This window comes from Rhinopithecus bieti, unplaced genomic scaffold (genome assembly GCF_001698545.2).
Source record: "Rhinopithecus bieti isolate Rb0 unplaced genomic scaffold, ASM169854v2 scaffold_37463, whole genome shotgun sequence".
Classification (NCBI taxonomy): domain Eukaryota; kingdom Metazoa; phylum Chordata; class Mammalia; order Primates; family Cercopithecidae; genus Rhinopithecus; species Rhinopithecus bieti.
Genome location: NW_016815818.1, coordinates 1078801 through 1096750, shown reverse-complemented (window position 1 = coordinate 1096750; position 17950 = coordinate 1078801). Strand labels below are relative to the sequence as shown.

The window sequence follows — 17950 nt, the reverse complement described above, 5'->3', positions numbered from 1 at the left end:
CACGTTCAAAAGCTAGCAGAAGACAAGAAATAACTAAGATCAGAGCAGAACTGAAGGAGATAGAGACACAAAAAACCCTCCAGAAGATCAATGAGTCCAGGAGCTGGTTTTTTGAAAAGATCAACAAAATTGATAGACCGCTAGCAAGACTAATAAAGAGAAAAGAGAGAAGAATCAAATAGACGCAATAAAAAATGATAAAGGGGATATCACCACCAACCCCACAGAAATACAAATTGCCATCAGAGAATACTATAAACACCTCTACGCAAATAAAGTAGAAAACCTAGAAGAAATGGATAAATTCCTGGACAGATACACTCTCCCAAGATTAAACCAGGAAGGAGTTGAATCCCTGAATAGACCAATAGCAAGTCTTTGCTATTGTGAATAGTGCCACAATAAACATACGTGTGCATGTGTCCGAATGTCCATCAATGACAGACTGGATTAAGAAAATGTGGCACATGTACACCACGGAATATTATGCAGCCATAAAAAAGGATGAGTTCATGTCCTTTGTAGGGACATGAATGAAGCTGGAAACCATCATTCTGAGCAAACTATTACAAGGATAGAAAACCAAATACCGCATGTTCTCACTTATAGGTGGGAATTAAACAATGAGAACACTTGGACACAGGGTGGAGAACATCACACACTGGGGCCTATTGTGCGGTGGGGGAGGGAGGAGGGATAGCATTAGGAGATATACCTAATGTAAATGATGAGTTAACAGGTGCAGCACACCAACATGGCACATGTATACATATGTAGCAAACCTGCACATTGTGCACATGTACCCTAGAACTTAAAGTATAATAATAAATAAATAAATAAGAAAAATTCCAAAAATAAACAATTCAAAAGTTTTAAATTGCCAGCTGTTCTGAGCAGCACGATGAAATCTTGCACCAACCCACTCCATCCTGCCAGGGACATGAATCATCCTTTTTCTCAGTGTGTCTAGCTGTATCCGCTGCTGGCCCATTGGTCACTTAGTAGCTGTCTTAGTTAACAGATTGAAAAAACGTAGTATGTATATAGGGGTTGGTTGGTACTGTCTGTGGCTTTAGGCATCCACTGGGGGTCTTGGACCATATCCTATGCAGCTAAGGGAGGGATCACTGTACACAGAAAAGCCCCCACAAGAAAGAATTATTCTGCCCAACATGTTAATAGTGCCAAGGTTGAGAAACCATGCTCTTTAGATGAACAATTATTAAGGGAATTTCACTAAAAGTCAACAAGAAATAGGTAGAAGAATTTTCCAGCAGCTATATAGCCTGCCCCTCAAGCTTAAATAGCGTAAATGTGTAGTCAATCTAATTGGTATTTTTTTTTAAGTTTTTTAGTTACATTAAGGAGAGAGAGCTCATATAAATAGTATGGTTCATTTTGAGGAGCTTTGCAAATATTTGCCATGGGTCAATCACTAGAGGTGTTAATATCTTACATTTACTTTCTTAAACTAACCTTTGAGGTAGGTAACTTTTTTTCTAGTTTTCCAGATGAAGAAACAGAAACACAGAGAGGTAAAGTCAAGTCACACAGCCAGTAAGGGGTAGAGCCAGGATTCCAACCGAAGCAGTTGGACAAGAGTACCTGTATTATTATTAGGATGCCATGCTGCCTTTAAGGGACCTCTAAAAGTTGCTTCTATTTCTCATTTTGACAGTTTTCAAATGACCTTCCCATTCTGGAGTGTTGTGTCCAAGCAGAGGCTTTTTTTTTTTTTTTTTTTTTTTGACAGTCTTGTACTGCACATATCTCCTCCCCTTTACACACAATGTCCAGTCTTGATTTCAATAATCCATATCCTTGATGCTAAGGGTTAAGGAGAAGATCAAGCTTTCCTTAAAGAAAAACTAACTACAGTACCCAATCTATGACCTCTGTGACAACTAGTTTTAATGAAGATCAGCAATCTAACCACTTAGAAATTCTGCAGACGGCCAGCCTGTTTTATGAACCAACGTATTACCCATGTACCTTTCTGAGATGGCAGAATAAGTGAATGCCTCTGAGCACTATTCGTTTTATCCGTAAAGGCCTTTTTGACTACTGATCCCTGATTATGTGCTCTGATCAGCCTAGGTTTGGAATTATCAACCTCCTAGGATTGAGTTTATCAGGACTTTGCAGAGGTACTGCTAAGGCACTATCTTTCATGTGCATCAATGCAAGAACTCTGGGAATCCTGATGACTGGGAGTCCTGATGACTGGCCCATGATTCATGCTGTCATGAGAAATGCCTGAGAAACATAGGGGAATTAGACACCTTAATTCATCCACAGAACCTGCATGACTTCTGACCCAACTCTGGCACCCGACAGCAAGAGGGCCGTAGGCTAGTGATCTCTTGTCTGTGTGGTAGCTGGCCAAGGTAAAGCTGCTGGAATGGGAAATGGAGAAGCAAATCACTGACCTAAAGGACATTAAGATGAGAAGCAATGGGGAGAGTGCCAACGGACCAGGCTGCCCTGCAGAAAGAGCTTGCACCCTTGCTCTGGTCTCCTCGTTCCTCTCTTCAGCCTCTGGCAGCTCTGCCTCTAGGGTCCAGGGACTCACAGAAGTCCCCAGGGCTTTCATCTCCCAGCTCCCTCCTTTCTCTCCAATGTTTCTCATAGCTCCTTTATCTGCGGCTTATGTTCCCTGGTCCCCAGTGGCCTTGTGCTCTGCTCCATCTTAGATGCCTTAGGTTCAATCTGCATCCACCAAGTTACCTGTTTCCTTGGATATTCACTCTTGGAAAGTCTTTCTTGATTACATGTGGACATGTGAGAAAGACAGGATCAGGACTGGAGAACATTTTTTATTCTAATTATGAAAGTATTTGGTTTTATTTATTTTTTTTCCTGATCTTGAGTCTGGTTCTTGCTTAAGTATGTAAGTGATAGAGTTTATTCCTCAAATCGCTTTTTATATTTCCCCAGTAATTTGAAGCTAATGATTTCCATCACTTTAACTACAGTAAAATCAAGGGTTTTGACATTAGCAGCTTTGGGAGATCCTCACTGAGTAACAGATATTTGGGATTTTGAGGCTAGAGCACTATGGGGGAATTACATATCATCCAGGGCACATGGTCCAATTTACTGGTCTTACATCCCTTACCATCAGAAGAGTATTGCTTTGTCTTACTTAAATGCACCATCCTCCTGGGCTGTCCATTCCATGAGGAATACAGATGTTCATCACAGCCCCCTCTGGAGACTCTCTTACAACCCTTTAAAATAGGCCCTATCCCACCCTTCTCATACTGCAGTAAGGGGACCTGGGATGGGGAGTAAAATTTATTATACCTTCTTATAGATGAGAAAACTGATGCCAAAGTGGAGAAGGGGCTGTGTTAGAGTCATGAACTTGAGAGAAAGGGCCAAGAATAGAGTCCAGATGCTCTGATCCCCAAACCATTGTAGCTCCTTGTTGGAGAGCCTCCATTTTGGAGGCTCCAATGAGAACCTCCATGTTGGTCTCTTGACCATTGTCAAATGTCATTCCCTCTCTGCAATCTACCTGCTCTGGTATCTCCATCAGTGAAGCTGGTGTTAGCTAGCAGGTTTAGTTTGAATCTTTGATTCCAACTACTTGTTATCAGCCCTGCCTACACCCCTCTCTTAACCAAGAGACCAGCTTTCACTCAGCATATCACGTTGGTTGATTTCTGAGAAGGATGTGGTACTCCTGTCTGAAGTTGTCCTGTATCCTGATTTCCTGCCAGGATGATCAAAATTGATTTCTTGCCAGGAGCTAAAGAAGGATAATCCAGCCAGGGCTCCTCTGGGGCAGAAGACAGAGTTCCCACAGGACCACTATCCTCTTTTTAAAGATTATTTGGGGCCAGGCATGGTGGCTTATGCCTGTAATCCCAGCACTTTGGGAGGCTGAGGTGGGTGGATTGCCTGAGGCCAGGAGTTCAAGACCAGCCTGGCTAACACGGCAAAATCCCATCGCTACTAAAAATAGAAAAATTAGCTGGGTGTGGTGACACACATCTCCAGCTACTCCAGAGGCTGAGGCATGAGAATCACTTGAAACAGGGATGGGGAGGTGCAGTGAGCCAAGACTGTGCCACTGCACTCCAGCCTGGGTGACAGAGGGAGAATCAATCTCAATATATATATATATATATATATATATATATATATATACACACACACATATATATATATAATTTGGACTTTGGAACTAGTGATCTGCTCAAACAGAGACTCTTAGACTAATAAAGTGATGAAGGGTAGAATGTCTGGTGCACTTTGTTCCTTCTATGAGCTCCTTAAGGAGAAGAAAAATACAGAGAAGTCTATCTGACTCACTGCTCCAGTGACCTGGAGAAGAGGTGTCATCTGCCATGTCAGTCTCTCATCTGGCTATCATGCTAGGCTTCTTGGAACACTTCTGACCCCCAACAGGACCTAGAACAATGGATGCACATGGAAAGTGCCCAATAAATATTCGTCAAGTTTAATGAAAAGTAGTTTTAGCATTCTACTTTTTGAAAAGTAGTTTTAGCATTCTCTGTGGTATTCAGATAACTCTTGCTCCGGTGTAGAGGCTAAAAGACACAGAAAAGGAACTGAAATGAGTTTGGCACTGAGACAGAGTAAAGAAGTGTCTATAGCCTGGTGTGGTGGCACACACTTGTAGTCCCAGCTACCCGGGAGGCTGAGGCAGGGGAATCATTTGAACCTGGGAGGCAGAGGTTGCAGTGAGCCAAGATTGTGCCACTGCACTCTAGCCTGGGCGACAGTGCGCAGTGAGCTGAGATCGTGCCACTGCATTCTAGCCTGGGTGACAGTGCAAGACTCCATCTCAAAAATAAATAAATAAATAAATAAATAAATAAATAAATAAGTGTCTAAACATGAGCTAGAGATCATGTCTTCCTGTGAAATCCCAGATTCTCCACATGTAATGACTCAGGAGCTAATGTTGGCAGACAGAAGAGAATGAAAACTTATTTCTAAGACTCTCAAATCACTGGAAGTGCTCCATCTCTATGATCCAAGGAACACCCAGGCCTATTTCTGACGAAGAGAAAAAAGGAAATAAAAATTCTTGCTCAGGAAACTAAAAAATTTTTGCAGAGCTGAAGAACTGGCTGTTTCATAGCTTTAGCTAAACACGTCTAGGCTTGATTATCAAATATTAGAATTGGGAGAAACAAGCACTGATGCAAGTAAAAGAATATTCTGCTGCTGATTTAAAGACAAGTGAATCGCTAAATATTTTTATTAGCAGCAAATTTGCTGCTTGCTGGAACTAATTTCACGCCCTGTAGATATGGTGCTTAAGTTGGAAATGGCGTTAAATTGCTCTCTCCTTGAGGCGGGTAGGATTTCTGGTGGCAGCAGCCACTAGATGGCACCGACAAGGTAGCTCCTCAAAGATAGGCAGCTTTGGAGCCAATGATAGGAAAGTCCATAGGAAGTCCTGCCTTACATTTCCCTTTCTCCTTCCAAAGAAATGCCCGTGCTCCAGATATCCAAACCTTTCAGAAAGGAAGTTGCCTGGAAAGGAACAATCCTCCTAAGGGTCTTGAATTTCCCAGTTCAGTCTTTCTCTAAGCTCGTATAACACTTTTAGTTAGCAAGTCCAGTTTGTCAATCAGTTAGAACTTATACTTTCTTTCATGTTAACACTATCTCTTCAACCACACCACAGCTTCTAGAAAGGACAGGTTACATTTTATTGCCAGTACTGGAGACCAGGTGAGTAAACAGTGTGTACAACTTGCAGCCAAGGAGTTAGACTAGAAGAACTGAGGCAGAGATAGCAACACAAAGGATGAGACCAGGTTAGATCCAAGGCAGGACAGAATGCAGAGGTCATAGCAGAATTGGGCAACTGAAATCAGGTGGGAATTCCAAAGCAGAGGCAAGTCCAGGACTGAGGTCAAGGAACTGCTGTGGCTCAGAATCCTGTAGGTAAGCCAAAGTCAGAGGACACGTTAAATAATAAAGGTCAGAACAAGCTGTGGGCGGACACATAAACCAAGGGAATGCAGAACCCAGATGCCTAAGGGAAAAATAAAGCCAAGAGGCCAACAGGTCAAAGTGAAAGTCAGGAAAAACATAAGAGCAGGGCAAAACACATACAAAAAAGGTTGATGTACTCATTAATCAGATGTTTAGTGGTCAATTCATGCTAGAACAAAAATGGGTTAACTGAGAGTAAGTTTTGCTACATTGAACTTATTTCCTTGTGCAATAGAGTTATGAAGTTGATAAATCTGATCATGTTGCGTACTCTCCTGCTTAAATACTTCTGACTTAGCTAAACCCTTCACCTACAGGATAAAGTCAAAATTCCTTATCTTAGCATTCAAGACCCTTCACACACTTTCTCATCTCTTGACACACATTTCCCTGAACCTGGTACTTAACTCACACTAGAATATTTGCTGTTTCTGAGCCATACTGAAGACATTCATTCCTCCATGCTTTGCTTCTCCTATTTCTCCACTCTGGAATTTCTTCCTATCTCCATTCTCTACTTATCTCATGAAAACCCTATGTACTTTCTTTTCTTTCCTTTTCTTTTTTTTTTTTTCTGAAACAGGGTCTCACTCTGTCACCCAGGCTAGAGTGCAGTGGCGTGATCTCAGCTCACTGCAACCTCTGCCTCCTGGGTTCAAGCGATTATCGTGCCTCAGCCTCCGAGGAGCTACGATTATAGGAACATGCCACCATACCTGGCTCATTTTTTTGTGTTTCTAGCAGAGACGGGGTTTCACTATGTTGGCCAGACTGGTCTTGAACTCTTGACCTCAAATGATCCACCGCCTCCCAAAGTGCTGGGATTACAGTCATGAGCCACTACGCCCAGCCTAAGAAAACTCTGTATTTTCAAGACTCAGTCAAATGTCACTTTTTTGTGTGTGTGTGAAGCCCTCCTTTCTCTTTCTTCACCATGAAGAATTAATCTCCTCTTTCTCTAGGTTTTCAATATACTTTGTTTATACTGCTACTGTATAATGTAATACATATGAGACATTACATTATTTATTATATTGTATATTTCTATCTATCATATATATCTATGCCTTTAATGCAAATTAGAAGTAACACATGCATTAACTATACCTATATGAATTTGAATCTGGTGTATATATGTCTGTCACCTCTGCTAGATGTCATCTCTTAAAGACAAAACTAGTATCTTGGTCATTTTTGTTTCTACAACACCTAACAAAGAATCTAGAAGATAGGAGGTCAACCAATATATGTTTATTGATGTGAATGAGAGGAAATACCAAATACAATGTAACTTCATTTAAACAGAATATTTAATAAATCTCTCAGGATTTCAACAGACTGTTTAATAAATCTTCAACATTATGAATAATGTTGTACAGTGGGTCATTAGGAAAATTGAAGCTGCCTGAACACATACTCATACTGGAAGGAGGTCTCCAATGCTACCAAGTTCTATCCAAGGCAACATTTTTATTAGTGACTTGGATTAAAACATACAAAGAATTTTTATCAGATGTGAAAGGAGACATACCATAGGAAAGAAAAATAAGACTTTAAAAATGAATCTAACTGGCTTACATGTTGGGCTCCAACTGACAAGGTAAAACAAGGTAAAATTTAAGTAAGTGTAAAGGCCTATATGTAAATTTAAAAAATAAATTGCACATACCAAGTATGGTGGAGATTTGACACAGCAGCAATTAATGTGCAGAAGAGTTAGAAGCTTTGGTTGATCAAAAGCTTTAAAAGCAGTGAGATGTGACCAGTAACAATCTAAGGACATTGGAATCACTAATGGTCATAGGCGTCCAGCGCAGAAGCAGCATCCTAGTAGCATCACTGCACTTCATGCCTTTCAGGGCTGATTTAAAGGATTATGAGTCATTCTAGCACAAGATTCTAAAAGATACACTGATAAGTCACAGTTCCTCCAGAAAACTGTGAGCAGACTGGTAAAGGAGTCTAGAAACAATGAAATAGACAAAGAATGAGGGAGCTCTGTGGAAACCTGTACACTTGAAAAACTGAAAACTAAGGGAAGGTTTGAGAGGCATCTTCAGGTATTTTTAAATGGCCTTTTATGTGTTGCTACAAATGGTAAAACTAGACAGGATGAGTAGGAATTGTGAGGAGACAGAGTTTGGCTCAGTGTAAGAAAGAACTTTCTAAAATTTCTGGTCATCCAACAGGGAAGTGGGCAGCTTTGGGAGGTTGGGAGCTCTCCAACCTTGAACGTGCTCAAGCAGAGGCCAAAGACTAGATAAGAGATTCATGGAAAAATAGTCTTTTTGTTGTTTTGTTTTGTTTTATGAAGCATAAACACCCTCCTTTGTAAAATCTTTTAGTGGCTCAACAGAATCTGCAAGATAATGTCTAAATTCCTTGCCATGTTATTCAAGCTGTTGTGATCCAGATCCCAATGACCTCCTTCCTGGACATCTGCCTCTACTGCCTCCCCTGCTTTCAGCTCCAGTATGTCCCATACCAAACACATTCCACACTGCTTGCCCAGCACCTGTTCTGCCATGCTCTGTCACGCCACTCAGTATTGGCACGTGCTATTCCTTGTGCCTGGAATCTTTTCCCGCGCGCTCACTTTGGCTAATCTGCATTCATCCAGAGAGGCTGTGTCACCTTAGAAATGTCACCTTGGAAGCCATCCCCAAGCCTTCTAGTTTCCTCCTGTGTACCTAGGAAGCACCCTCAATTTGCTACCTCTTGGTTTTTGTTGTTTGCGTCACACAGTGGAATGTGAACAATGTGAAGAAAGGGGCTGTGTCTTATCTCCCTATCCCCCATTTCTAGAATCTGCCTGATGGATGGGAGAATGCTCAGCTTTTGAAGTGAATTGCATCAGGCCTTTATTCCTTAGGTCAAAACATGACCAAGGGGTCACGCAGAATCTGGAGTCTACCCAGTGGGCAATGACCTTCAGAAATAGAGGGTGTGGGAAATCTTGACCAGTTAAAGGCATGGTGATCCCTCTCAACCATGTACCACCTAAAGGACTGCACACTGGGCTTCCTTTTCTCTTTAGGGGCTTTGGCTTCATTCTCTTCATTGCTCAAGTCTCCTGCCCTTTGTCACTCCCCTCCTTTCTTCTCCCTGTCCCCTGCCTACATATTGGCTAATGTCCCCTGACTGTCTCAACCTGGGGGCCTCGCTGGCTATGTAATCAAAGCAGTGAGTCCATGTATCATCATTTATTAATTTAAATCACATCTACTGCCTTCAAGGCCTCTGAGTTTTTGTAGCAAACTCATAATGTCAATATTTTCCATTGAGAATTGTTTGGCATGGTGCCACAGAGGTTAGCAAAACAGGGTTCTGCGGCAGAAAGTCCCAGAACTGAAATCTTCAAGGCTTCTTCTCCTCCTTATGGACAGTGTCCCCCAGCCCCTGCCCAAAAGAAAGTGGAATATTTGTGAGACTACACTCCCAAGCTGGGCCACACCTAGAAATGTGTGAGCTTCTGAGAATATTCTATTCCTAATCCTGATTTAGCTCTTAGATCTCCATCCCAATTATTTGGTTTTTCAGTCCTAGAATACAGCACTGATCTGTAAAAAAGCTTTTCAGTTTGAGCAGCTGAGAGTTCAAATAAGATTTGTCCCCATATTTTAAAATCTCTCAGTTCTGAGTCTGGCCATGTCCCCTTACTCAGAGCTCAAGAACAGTGGTCACACTGCTCACAGCTTCAGCTTGACCTTGTTCTGAAATACCTTTCTGTCAGATAGAACAGATAGAAAGTGGTCATTGCTGTGAACCCACCTGAACGGGAATACTTTCCAGCTGCACAGTGAACTTCAAATTTCATAAGGAAGTGCGGGCTCAGCCTTGTCATGGGCTGTAACGATGACTCAAGACATCTGCTGATACAGAAACCCCGTGGTTCTTCTAAGACTCTTACACTTTCCCATAAAGTATCATGAGTTTTCTAACCCCCACCACCAAATGTTTCTCTATAGGCTCCAGCCGAGTTTGCAACATAGATCCTCCTAGCTGTTGCCTGGTATTTTGCCTCTCAAGCATAGGTCCTCTCCTTTGCAAGAGCTGAAGGGATCAGAACTCACAGAATCCTCCTCTGGCCAGCCAGTTGATATCCGCTCCCTAGAAAAGATGCCCAGATGGCAAACACAGCGGCTGGGCAGGGCCAATGGGGACAGATTCTCTCTCTTGATGTTTGATGGCTTTATATCCTCCTCCTCTTCTATAGAACAAAGGGACATTAACCCCAGATTATCATCACCCTTGGCACTCTCCAGGAAAGGATGTCATTTTACAGATAAGAGAAATCCTGCCTGCCCTGCAGAGAAGAACTGAAATGAGCCTTCCCATTCCACATACTGGGGAGGAATCAGCCAAGGGTTTGGCATCGTGGGAATTAGGCCCCCCGACCATAGACTGCATTCACTGTTATTGGGCTTTACATTTTCTTTTTGGTTTTTGGTAAGTCAGATCTTGTCATACCATTGCTCAGAACTCCTTCGACTTCCCATCTTACTAAGAAGAAAGTTCAAGCTCCCTCAGTGGCCCACAAGGCCCTCTGTGGAGATCCTCCCTGAACTTTGCAGTTCTTGGAGTACACCCAGTGCCCGCCTGTCTCAGGGCCTCTTATGCCTGCTCGACCCTTAGGTGTTCCCCAAATAACTGCCAGCTCACTCACTTCCTTCAGGTCACTGCTAAGATGTCACCTTATCAGACAGGTCTGCCTTGACCACCTTATATAAAATGGTCCCCTCCCACCCTACATGCCCCTTCATCACTCTTCGTTCCTTTTCCTCACTGTGCTTCTTCACAGCACTGAAAACCAGCAGAGAGCTGATACATTTATTTGTTGATTATCTGGCTTCTCCCACTAGAGTGTAAGTTCCATGAGAGGAGGACTTGGTTTTGTTCATTCTTTATCCCCATTATCCAGAACAGTTCAAAGCACACAGTAACACTCAATAAATATTTGTCAAATGAATGGACCCACAGTGAATGAAGGGCCCTCCTCTTATGCATCCATACTAACGCACATACTGTTACTTGCCTGGTGCCTGGCCAAGAAATATGGCCCACTGCCCTCCATTATGCTGTCAGGAAAACAGAAGACTTAAAATTGAACGTAAAATTCACATAAAGTAGCTACTCTCCTGTTTGCCAGAACTCCAGCTTTTCAAATGATGCCCAGCGTAGAGTTCAACTCCCTCTCTGTCCATCAGTCTTTTCCTACTCTTTAGCTTAAGAAACAGACCTTAGGGCCGGGTGCAGTGGCTCATGCCTGTAATCCCAGCAGTTTGGGAGGCCGAGGCGGGGGATCATCTGAGGTCAGGAGTTCGAAACCAGCCTGGCCAACATGGTGAGATCCTGTCTCTACTAAAAATTCAAAAATTAGCCAGGCATGGTGGTGCATGCCTGTAATCCCAGCTACTTGAGAGGCTGAGGTAGGAGAATGTCTTGAACCTGGGAGGCAAAGGTTGCAGTGAGCTGAGATCTCGCCACTGCACTCCAGCCTGGACGACACAGCAAGACTCCATCTCAAAAAAAAAAAAAAAAAAACAAAAAAAAAAGGAAAAAAGAAAGAAAGAAAAGAAAAAGAGAAAAAAAGAAATAGACCTTAGAACTCTTTCTCAGAGTGAGACACCTTCCCACCTACCCAATAAGCCAAATGAATCCAATCCTGTGGCCGCTGAGTGCCCTAAAACATGTAATTCGGCACTTCATAATGTTAAGGCAAACCAAGCTCCTCGTCTGAAACAGCAGTTTCAGAGAATAGACAAAATATCTGGCATTCAGTTTTTGAGCCAAAAGGTTGAATTTTCTCTGAAAACCATTCTGTTTTGTAAGAACTGGCAAATAATTCAGAAATTAAAAGCCTGTTAGTTGTCTCATCCATCTCTGAGTCCCACCAAAGACAGAATCCTCCCCCTTCTCCAACACCAGAGTGGGGCAAAGGCTTTTCAGAAAGTACAATACTGCATTAAAACTGAAGGAAGCTTTCCAGGTTTGCTTTCCGTTCTATTGTCTTATTCTGTCAGCTCCCACATCTCAAAAAATCCAGGCTTAATAATTTACAGCGGAAAGACATTTAATAAATAAGCGGCAAGATTGGAGCTGTCAGCTCCGCACAATGGGGTTGTTTGCATCTTCCTGCTTGGCAATAGCTCCTGCTCTCCCGCTTGCTTCAATGAAACAATCCCATTTGCTATTTTCATAAAATTAGTTCCTCTGCAGTTTCTATTAATCAGAACCTTCTTTGGAAAGAATTATACTGAGATTTCATCACCATCTGAGTTCAATCATTCTGTGAATTTGATGAATTTTTATCATCTCTATAAGTGGCAGAAAAGGTAAGACTTGGGTGGGCTGATGTAAGTGGGTGGAGAGCTCTCCTCTCACATTGGGTGAGGTCTGACAGTCCTGGGAACCTGGATGGATCTCCACCACCACACATCTGGGCGGCTTTCTCCTCAAAATACATCTCCTTCACATCTAAGTTCCAAATCTTATTTGCGTCATGGACTCTTTTACAAATCTTATGTATGAATACTCTCCCTGGAAAAGCCCATATATGCCCATGTACACTACACACAAAATTCAGGACACTCCCTCTCCTCTCCACATATATGGCCCATCGTGGATCCCAACGTCAAAGCTAGGTGCCCTCTTTTTTTCTAACCATCCTCACTTCCTTTAAGAACTTTAGGCTGGAATAGAAATTCAGTCACCTCCAAAATCCTTTGTAGAAGGAGAAAGAGAAAACATTTTTTAAAGAGAGAAGGAGCATAAAAGTAAGAAAGTTTCTTTAATATGGCCATATACTTTCTGAGAAGTAAGAAAAATGGAAAACAGAAGGCAGTTCAAATGAGCTGAAATAAATAATGAAGGCCCAAGTATTCATAAATTGATGCATGCTGCACTGCAGTTGTGTGAATGAGACATGAGATCAAAACTTGGAAAAATTTTGATGAATTCTCCTTGCTTCCAGCCTATCTAACATCTATCCCATCATAAAATAAACTCTACATGAGGAAAGACGCAGTCTGGAGGAAAAAAACAGGACCGGGGAACTGGGGTTCTAGTATTAATACCACCTCCATCTACTGACTATGCGATTTTAAGCAAGAGGTAGCATAGCTCTATCAATGTGAGATCTTTAAATTAACACTAAATGATTTCCAAAGTTTGTTTCAATTCCCACAGTTTATCAGACATGATTCATTAGGAATCTCTAAGGTAGTAAGAATTAAAACCTTTACTTAAAGGGCCTAATAGTGAATATTTTAGGCTATGGGCCATATAGTCTTTGTGGTAACTACTCAATTCTGCTGTTATAAAGCAAAAGGAGACATAAACAACACATAAACAAATGAGTATGCCTGGGTTCCAGTCCAGTTTTACTTATGGAAATCAAAATTTAAATTTGATATCATTTTCATATGTCACAAAGCACTTTTCTTCTTTTGGTTTTTTTCAAGCATTTAAAAATGTAGATATCATTCTTAGGTTGCAGGTTGTACAAGCTAAGAGTAAGCCCACAGGCCATATAGTTTGCCAACCCTTGATCTATAACATTAGATGAATATTGTGATCCCGAAAATCAAGGTGGTAATTCTGGGTGGCCTTGGAAGGTCAGTAATTTGCCTTCAACTACTGACAATAGTTGTTGAGGATATTTTTGTTTACTTGGTTTCTCAATTAGTAAAATTGAGAATTAGCAAAATTAGTAGTTTTTGAGCCTCAGCCAATAACCAACAATTACTTCAGTTTTTGCTACATTTTCAGACCTGTAGAAATGCTAATGTAATCACACAAGAAATTGTGTACAAAAAATTCAGGGCTCACTGGCAGAAAAAGTTTTGATACCTATAAAATGAGCAAGAAAACTTTACATCTTCTCTTGAAATCATTCCATGCCCTTGCTAACCCTAGTGGCCTCTTTGTACTCTTACCCTCTGCTAGGCAGCATAACGAGTGATTTTACACATTTGAGGAGGAAATGAAACACTGGCTTTTGTCATTATTGTTTTGATTTTTTTGTTTAGGAGAGAAGAAAATAAGTTAACAAAATGGCTTGCATTTATATATGCCGCCTATGTGCATTCTACTAGTATGAAGAATACATACACAGTAGAGATGTGGAGCAATGTGTAGCGGTGCTGTATAACATGGCATGGGGAAGACTTTTTTTTTTTTTTGAGATGGATTCTCACTCTGTTGCCCAGGTCAGAGTGCAGTGGCGCCATCTTAGCTCACTGCAACCTCCGCTTCCTGGGTTCAAGAGATTCTCCTGCCTCAGCCTCCCCAGTAGCTGGGAATACAGGTGTGCACCACCACGCCCGAATAATTTTTGTATTTTTAGTAGAGATGGGGTTTCACCATGTTGGCCAGGCTACTCTCAAACTCCTGACCTCTGGTGATCCACCCGCCTCGGCCTCCCAAAGTGCTGGGATTACAGGCATGAGCCACCGTGCCCGTCCAGGGAAGACAATTTTTTAAAAGAGAAAAATTAGATAATCAAATAACCAGTCTTTTTTAGAGTGAGGGACATAGTTTTGATTCTGAGACAGCAAAGATGAAGCACTAAGATGACAGCACTTCTTTCAATCTCATTGAGAGGGTATGATATCATTTAATTAGAAAACTATTAATAACACCCCGCTCCTAGTTAAGGGGTGCAATTGGGGAGTACTTGGGAGGTGGGTCCCCTCTTAAGAGAGAGAAAACCTAATAATGTTATGTTCATTCAGGAAGATGTAAAAAACTTTGGAGTACCTCATCATTCATGTCCATTCTTGTATGTATGTATGTATGTATGTATGTATTTATTTATTTATTTATTTATTTATTTTTGTCATCCAGTGACTTCCGAACTTCTTATTGGCTTCCTGCTCCCCAAAGGGTACCCTGCTTCTGCTGGCTCAGCGCCTCAGAACTTTGGTGTTTTTGGTCTCAGACACCACTTTGCCATCCACTATCCTGGACAGTCTTTTGGATGGTTTGCATAGAGTTGCTGCTGTCCAGGGCATGCATCACTACAACTGAAGTCCTCCCCATCTTCCAGCAGGCAGCAGTAGGTGGCAATCTCAGCCTCCAGCTTGACCTTGATGTTCAGCAGGGCCTCATACTTCTGGGCCTGGCATTGCCCCTCTGCCTGGGCCTGTGCCAGCTCTGAATCCAGATGCAGCAGGGCCCCACTAAGCTGCTCCATATGCATGGCATAGCAGGCCTCCACCTCCCTCAGGCTGTTCTCCAAGCTGGCCTTCAGATTTCTCATTGAGTCTAGGTTTATCTCTAAGGACTGAACTATACATCTCAGCTCCATGAATGTCATCTCAGCAGCTCCTATTTTGGTGGACTGCGTGGTGACCACTGTGGTGTGCTCCTCAGTCTTCTGGGACCAGTACTTGTCCAGCTCTTCTCAGTTCTTCTGAGCCAGCTCATCATACTGGGCCAGGAGGTCTGCATGATCTTGCTGAGGTCCTGAGATTTGGGGGCATTTACCTCCGTGGTCAACCCAGAGCTGGCAATGAGGGCTTGTAGACCTTTTACTTCCTTCTCTTGGTTCTTTTTCATGAAGAGTAGCTCCTCCTTGAGAGCCATCTCTGTCTCTAGCTGTAGCTGACTGACATTGGTGTCATCAATGACCTTGTGGAGCCCATGGACGTTGCTCTCCACAGACTGGCACATGGCCAGCTCTGTCTTATACTTGACTCTAAAGTCATCAGCAGCAAGACCGGCATCGTCAATCTGTAGAACAACACAGAATTTCAAAGATATGAGCCCTCAAGTCCTTGATTGTCATGAAGTAATACCCCCAGACTCTGACCTGGGGTCTCTTCTTCTCCAAGTGCTCTCAGATTGTGCTCACCAGCCTCTGACTCTCAGTCACCAGAGTCCTCACTCTGTCCAGGTAGGAAGGCCAGGCAGTCACTCAGGCCTTGCATGGTATCCTTCTCATTTTGGATGTCCCCCATTCCTTCCAGACCCCTGGCCATCCCTGCAGCCAGGCCTCCAGACCCCCAGCCACCCCAGAAGCTTGTGGAGAAGGACACTGAGGTTCGGGAGCCCAAGCCCCTGAGGCCTGCATAGACTTCGCCTGCGCTGCTGATGGACCAGATGATATGGCTGTGTGGCTGGATGGAGTGCAGGGACTGGTAGTTGGTGGAGGTGGTAAAGCAAATGGTGAAGCTCATGCTGCCTAAGGAGAAAAGCCAGAGGACAGGACTCAAGTTTTGTCGAGCCACGCCCATTTTTAATTTATAGCTTAACTGAAGCCAGTATGAACATTAGAAGTGTAAGGAAGTTAACTTTTCCAATCTCAAACTTTGAACTTTTGACCACTTTCCTCCAAAATATTAAGGTCTCAAAGCCAGTTCTGACCAACTTGTCTACACATTACTTTCTATCATTTGTCTCCCTATTATTCTCCAGATACTCAGTGCTCATTCTTGCCTTGGCCTCTTTGCTCAGAGCAAACTACTTTCTCTCCCTGGATTCTGTTCCACCTTTCCTGTTCCTACTCATATGCTACGACCCAGCATTAGTTCTAGCTCTATGATAAAGACATACACATTAATTCCAGCCATAACAAAATATCCCCCAAATAATACAAGGGAAGAAGTGCTCTGGAAACTACAAAATGATCTGCAAATATGAAGTATTATTATATTTTGGAGAAATTAATTGTACAATAGGGTTGGCCCATTGTTATATCTTGTTTTAAAGTGTTTCCTATTTGTTTTATGTGTTGTTGACCTAACATTACAAAACCACAGGCTATTAAGACAGGAGTCACATCTCATTTCTGGTATATCCTCACAGTTCCTAACAGAACATAGCTGCAGTCAACACTCAATTCCAGTGAAATGAATTCATCAAAATAAAGGATTTCTTAGCCACAGAGCTTCTCACTGGGCCAAGTAATGTTAAGTTGCTAAACACACAAGAAATCATTGGTTACTTTATGTGACTGCAAATGAAGCCTTGAAAGTAGAATAAATTTGAGACGTGCAGTTGAAATTCAACCATCTTCTTCTTTTTGGCTCATAAAGCTGTGATTCAGGAGAATTCCTTAAATCAGAGATTCAGTGCTCTAAGATTGAATAGTTTGCTTCATGATATTTCTGAATTTTGTTTAGGGTCAAAGGTTCAAACGGTGCAACTCTCCAATTTGGTACTGATTTTTGTTTTCCCTTCTTGATTCCGTGGTGGAGCACGTAGCCTGTCTGTCCTACTTCCTTTGGTTGTCCTGATTGATGCATCTTTTGGTCTAACAGGCCATAGCCTCAAAGCAAAGTCATGGCAAGCTTTAGTTGGCAGTAAGGTAACAGCAGTCTGCCAATAGCGTGGGCCAACTCCAGTTCCAGCAGCCTGGCAGCAGAGGGTTTACTTGAGGGACCCAGGGCCGCTTCCCCAGTCTGTCCCGTGGGTAGAATGATCCTTGCCTTAGTCTGCTTCGCAAGGCTAATGGAAGAATTAAATGCCAAATAAAATAAGGCGAGATAAAGATAAATGAAGCGTGCCGTTATTATAACTGGTGCTTCGTCCTCAGTTCCCTCCAGGAGGGTTGTTGGGGCACTTAATGACCGGGCCTAAGCTGACTTGTCCCCCACATCTTGCGCCCCACTCGAGCCAGTGGGTTGGGGAGTGAGATGTTCATCAGACCCCAGAAAACGCACTTATGTCTAGACGACTGTGCAGCTCTCCGGAGTTCGAGATCTGAGCTGCCCAGCCCTGCCGCTTCGCTGCCTGGATGCGCCATCTCTATGGTGACCCCGAGTGAGGCCGGAAGAAGCCTCTCTCTTCCGCCCAACAACCCGCCCTCGGGCTAGACTGACCAATGGCCCAATGAGTTACGGAGAGATGATGTGATTGACATGGGGGTGTGTGGCGTGCAGCTCGGACCGCTGCTACCCAACTGAACTGAGGTCGGTCCAAGGGCCGACAGGCACCGACCAATCGGAGGGCGTAAGAAAGGGTG

At 42.8% G+C, this 17950-nt stretch overlaps 1 pseudogene across 1 annotated transcript; it reads right to left on the bottom strand.

The window, feature by feature from the left end:
* Nucleotides 1–14445: 14445 nt before the first annotated feature.
* On the bottom strand, nucleotides 14446–17752 carry LOC108516388 (keratin, type I cytoskeletal 18 pseudogene; annotated as a pseudogene). The gene has a single exon (XR_001881807.1). The product of XR_001881807.1 is annotated as a keratin, type I cytoskeletal 18 pseudogene (transcript).
* Nucleotides 17753–17950: the final 198 nt, after the last annotated feature.